The sequence below is a fragment of the Myxocyprinus asiaticus genome, chromosome 46 (genome assembly GCF_019703515.2).
Source record: "Myxocyprinus asiaticus isolate MX2 ecotype Aquarium Trade chromosome 46, UBuf_Myxa_2, whole genome shotgun sequence".
Classification (NCBI taxonomy): Eukaryota; Metazoa; Chordata; class Actinopteri; order Cypriniformes; family Catostomidae; genus Myxocyprinus; species Myxocyprinus asiaticus.
This window is the reverse complement of record NC_059389.1, coordinates 18,964,651-18,970,650: the sequence shown is the minus strand read 5'-3', so window position 1 is coordinate 18,970,650 and position 6,000 is coordinate 18,964,651.

The window sequence follows — 6,000 nt, the reverse complement described above, 5'->3', positions numbered from 1 at the left end:
CAGGTGTAGCGACTGGGCCGGCCTGCTGGAGTTGCGGTGATCCGGGACACTTCCAGGACCAGTGCCCTGTCATGGAGCTGGGGACTGTGGTCCGGATCCCTGACACTCTGCAGGCTGGGTACTCGCCAAACATTGGTGGACATGGGTTGTAATCAAACCACCATCCACCAATGCTTGGTTCAACACGAGGCTTTGGGCACAGCTAAAACGGTGAGGGTGAAGTGTGTGTATGGGGATATTCACAACTACCCTGTGGTGACCCTTGTGATTAAATTTCGGAGAACAAAACATAGAGTGGAGGCCGTGGTTAGTTCCCGCCTCACCCATCCGCTGATTTTGGGGACTAATTGGCCTGAATTTAGAAATGTATTAAAGGGGGGTCTGGGTAGCTCAGTGGTAAAATATGCTGGCGACCACCCCTGGAGTTCGCTAGCTCGCTAGTTCAAATCCCAGGGCATGCTGAGTGACTCCAGCCAGGTCTCCTAAGCAACCAAATTGGCCTGGTTGCTAGGGAGGGTAGAGTCACATGGGGTAAATTCCTCGTGGTATATAATGTGGTTCGTTCTCAGTGGGGTGCGTGGTGAGTTGAGCGTGGTTGCCACGGTGGATGGCGTGAAGCCACGTGCCACGTGATAAGATGCGTGGGTTGATTGTCTCAGATGCGGAGGCAACTGGGATTTGTCCTCCGGCACCCAGACAGAGGCAAATCACTACGCGACCACAAGGACTTAACAGCACATTGAAAAAAAAAAAAGAAATGTATTATGCACAGATGGGTCCTGCACTAAAGCAATGAGATGTGAAATGTGCGATGCTCTGCCAAGGTAGGCGGAGCCGGGGCCGTCTTCATCTCCATGTCAGGATGACGTGACGGGGGGAGAGGCTGCAGCCCCTCTCATCCTCAGGGGATTTCCCGAAGGGGATTTGGAAAAGTTGCAAAACGACACCCTCAAACACGCCTTCGACCAAGTAAGAGTGATCGATGGTCAACAACTCCAGCCTAATGTCGCACTTTCATAACCCCATTTCGCAATAATAAATGAGCGGTTGTATAGAGTGACACTCAAACAAAGGAAGATACAACTCAGCTCTTAATACCGCGGAGCCGTCGGGAAATGGTCTTCCAGGTGGCTCCTTATAATAGCCCGTTTTTATTGGCCGAGCATTGGCGGCGATGTCCGCAGGTGGTGTGCGGCATGCCGTGAATGTCAGCTGGTGAATCCACCGGCCACCCCAAAAGTGCCATTGCTCCCCCTTCTGCTGATCAAGGTCCCCTTCGAGAAAATTGGAATGGACCTCGGCGAGCCATTAGAGCGGTCAGCATGCGGACATCGCTTTGTATTGGTCCTAGTGGACTATGCAACGCGATATCCGGAAGCAGTGCCTCTACACAGCATCTCAGCACGTAGTGTTGTGGAGGCACTCTTCAAAATAATCTCCCGGGTGGGGATTCCGAAAGAAATCCTCACCGATCAGGGCACAACCTTTATGTCACGGACACTACGCGAGCTTTACGAATTATTGGGCATTAAATAAATCCGCACCAACGTTTACCATCCACAAACAGATGGCCTGGTGGAGCGATTTAATAAAACCCTTAAAAATATGATTCGAAAGTTCGTGCACGAGGATGCTAGAAATTGGGACAAATGGCTCGATCCCCTGTTATTCGCTGTACAAGAGGTCCCACAAGCCCCCACTGGGTTTTCCCCATTCGGGCTGCTGTGTGGGCGGCGCCCGTGCGGTGTGCTTGATGTCATACGCAAAGCTTGGGAGGAGGGACCTTCAACCTGTAAAAACGAAATTCAATACATTCTTGATCTTAAAGCAAAACTCCACACTTTGGGGCATCTAACACAGTAGAATTTGCTCCAAGCTCAAGAACGACAGAGCCAACTGTATGACAGGGGAACTTGGCTGCAGGAATTTGCACCGGGAGATAAGGTACTCATATTACTCCCCACATCGAGCTCCAAATTACTCACCAAGTGGCAAAGAGGTCACATTATGAGTGGGGGATCTCGATTATGAGGTAAAGTGAACTGATAGAGGGGGCGCCTGTCAAATTTTTCACCTCAACCTCCTGAAATTGTGGAGGGAGGAGGTCCCTGTGACGTTGGCTATGGTAGTTCCGGAGAGGGGTGGAGCTCGGGCCGGAGGTGAATACAAAACACAATCATTTCACCCCGGTCACTTGCGGAGATCACCTCTCACCGTATCAACTCGCAGAGGTTGCCAAGTTGCAACAGGAGTTTGCAGACGTGTATTCCCCTCTACCGGGTTGTATGCACCTCATCCAGCACCACATCGACACCGATGCCGGTGTCCGGTGGTGGTACACAGCCATCCCTACTGATTGCCCGAGCACAAAAATAAAATTGTCTGTGAAGAATTGGATGCAATGCTCGATATGGGGGTAATAGAGGAATCCCACAGCGATTGGTCCAGCCCGGTTGTTCTAGTTCCTAAGAGCGACGGGTCTGTACAGTTCTGTGTGGATTATAGAAAAGTCAATGCGGTTTCTAAATTTGACGCATACTCAATGCCTCGCATTGATGAGTTGCTCGATTGGTTGGGCACTGCTCGGTTTTATTCGACACTGGATTTGACAAAGGGTTATTGGCAGATCCCCTTGACACTAATATCCCGTGTAAAAACAGCCTTCTCCACACCGTTCGGATTACACCAATTTGTGACGCTTCCGTTTGGTTTGTTTGGGGCCCTGGCTACGTTTCAGCATCTCATGGACCGAATCCTCAGACCGCATTTGGCATACGCCACTGCTTATTTAGATGACATCATAATTTACAGTAATGATTGGCAGCGGCACATGCAGCATCTGAGGGCGGTTCTGAGATCGCTGCGACGAGCAGGACTCACAGCAAACCCCAAGAAGTGCATGATTGGGCGGGTAGAGGTACGGTATCTGGGGTTCCACTTGGGCCACGGGCAGGTGCGTCCCCAAATTTACAAGACTGCGGCAATTGCGACCTGCCAGAGGCCCAAGACCAAAAAGGGGGTGAGACATTTCCTGGGGCTGGCTGGCTGGCTATTATAGGAGATTCGTGCCTAATTATTTGGATGTCACCAGCCCGCTGACTGATCTCACTAAAAAGGGAGCTCCAGACCCGGTCCAGTGGACGGAGCGGTGTCAACAGGCGTTCACGCAGGTTAAAGTCGTACTTTGCAGGGGGCCGCTTTTACATTCACCCGATTTCTCTCTCCCTTTTGTCTTGCAGACGGACGCTTCAGACAGAGGGCTGGGGGCCGTGCTCTTGCAGGTGGTGGAGGGGGAGGAGCGCCCGGTGCTGTACATTAGCCGCAAGCTCTCGCTGAGGGAGACTAAGTACAGCACCATAGAAAAGGAGTGTCTCGCCATCAAGTGGGCAGTCCTCACTCTCCGGTACTACCTTATTGTGGCGGGCCTTCACCCTCTGCTCGGATCACGCCCCACTCCAATGGCTCCACCGCATGAAAGATACCAATGCGTGGGTCACCCGTTGATATCTTATTCTTCAGCCGTTTAAGTTCAAGGTGGTCCACAGACCGGGGGCGCAGATGGCTGTCGCAGACTTCCTTTCTAGAAATGGGGGGGGGGGGGGGTAGACAGGCCAGATATCTCCCCGGCCTGAGTCAGGCGGTGGGGATATGTGGCAGCGGGGTGTGTTCAAGCGTCCGTCCGGAGAGAGAGAAAGCAATAAGGGCATTTGCACCTGAGCTAGATTATGTTTAACACCTGTTTCTAATTCCAGTGAGCATGGGGAGAGTGGCATATAAGCAGCCACACCACCAGCAGAGGAGAGAGAGATTCTAGCACAAGGAAGGCCACAGTACTCCTGAAGCTGTTACGTTTGATCTGTTATGTTTGTGAAGCTGATGTGTTTAAGTTACTATGTGCCTGTGAAGCTAATGTTTTTAAGTGACTACGTGCCTGTGAAGCTGATGAGTTTGTGAAGTTTTAAAGCATTGAAGTGGCCGATTAAAAGTCCTACCTGAGCCTGGAAAATCTTGCTTCCCTGTGTTCTCTTCCCTTCTGCTGTGAAGCTATGCTACATACTCATTTTAAAATATCCGTTACAATATAATCATTACTGTCACTTTTACTTTAAAAAAAATAAGCTGTCATTTATCCCAACATAAGAGTCACTTTACATGCAAGTCTACCGCCATTTTAAATAGATCGATATAAACATTGAAACCACTTTCTTTTCCACAAATAACCACTAGATGGTGCTTGTTATAACCCTATGACTTCCTTTCTTTTTCTTAAAGGTGCTATATGTAAGATTGACAACAAGCATTTGAAATGGGTACTGCAGTCCAAATTCTAAATATTTGAGAGTTGTCTGCTCCGCCCCAGACTCGAAGCTCATGTGGGTTGCCAGAATGTTGACACGCAAATTAGTCAACTCAGAATCTGTTTTAAAGGATTTCTGGGCTTTAAGCTGTCTCCATCTTCCAAAGGCATCTCCAATATTTATCCTTGTTTTACTACGCTTCTGGTCATGGTGGTTTTTAGACAGATGGCGAGGCTTTTTAGGTCGGGTGGAATCTGTTATCTCTGATTCAGTTCGTTTGCTGGCTTCCATGGCTGCAGCATGCAGTGTTGTTTGCCTGCAAACTTGTTCAAATCTGGCAACCTGGCAGTGTCAAAATACTATTGGTGAATGGGCAGTGGGAGGGATCACACAGGCCAAAACATAAACAGAAATTCCAGAAATATACTGGCCGTAGCATTGTTATCGGAGAAGCCAGTATTTCAACTTAGCATGTTTCCTAATTCTCTAATGACATATTATGATCATTTTATGATTTAGTACAGTAAAAATATTACATATAGCACCTATAACAAAATTTGTGTTTGTGAAAATAAATTTGTTCTCAGTGATGTCATATAATGGCAGTTTATAGTGATTACATCTTCAAGCTTCAAAAGGACACAAAAGTATAATTCAGAAGTCTATTAAACTATTCCACGAGACTCATGATTGTTATTAAAGCATACGATAAGGTTTGGTGCGAAACAAACCCAAATCGAATGTATTATTGTGTAAAAATGTTCATTGACCGTTGGTCTCCTGTGCGCTTTTAGACATGCACAGGAGTCTACACTCATGCATCTACACGCGAGCAACAGTAGCTATGCAACACGTTTTGTTTTGCTTCAACAGGACCACCAGCGATATTAACAGAAACACAACATGTTTGCACACAAACCAGAGGACAGCACTTACTAATATGTCTGAAGAGTTTGTGGAAGAATAGATGCATTTCAATGTCCAGCCTTATTTGTTTGAACTGGAGTCCTACATCAAACAGTGTCATGGAGGAGGCTGAAGGTAGCTATCAGTACCGCCGCTTGCACCACACATCACATTTTGGACTGGTGCCAGTTTGTAGAGTATGGGGTTATGGGGCGCGATGCTAAATATATAAACCAAGCGATTTGCAGAATGTCCCATTGATCGTCGCAGCTGCTTAGGACAAAAAACTACGATTAACTTTTATTGCGTGTCATTTGGCGTCTGAGTAGGACAGAGAGTCCTCGAAACAGAGGACATTTTTACATTTAATAATACATTAGGTTTCGGTTTGTTTCACACTAAACCTTATCGTATGATTTCAGAACAATCATTAATCTCATGGAATAATTTATAAGATTTATGAATTATACTTTTCTGTCCTTTTGAAGCTTGAAGAGGTAGTCACTATAAACTGCCATTGTATGACATCACTGAGCACACATTTTTTTTCACAATTTCTCCCTTTGTGTTAAGAAAAAGAAAGTGATATGGGGTCATAACAACACAGGGATGAGTAAACAATGACTGAATTTTCATTTTTGGGTGAACTATCCCTTTAAGTATGCCAGATCGTGGCAATCTCCATAATAGAGCACTAGAACTGGCTTGCAATATGGAGAATTGCAGTGTGCAATTTTATGGATACGTTTGCACTAATTGGGTGCTAAATTGATGCAGATAGTGCAAGCCATTAAAT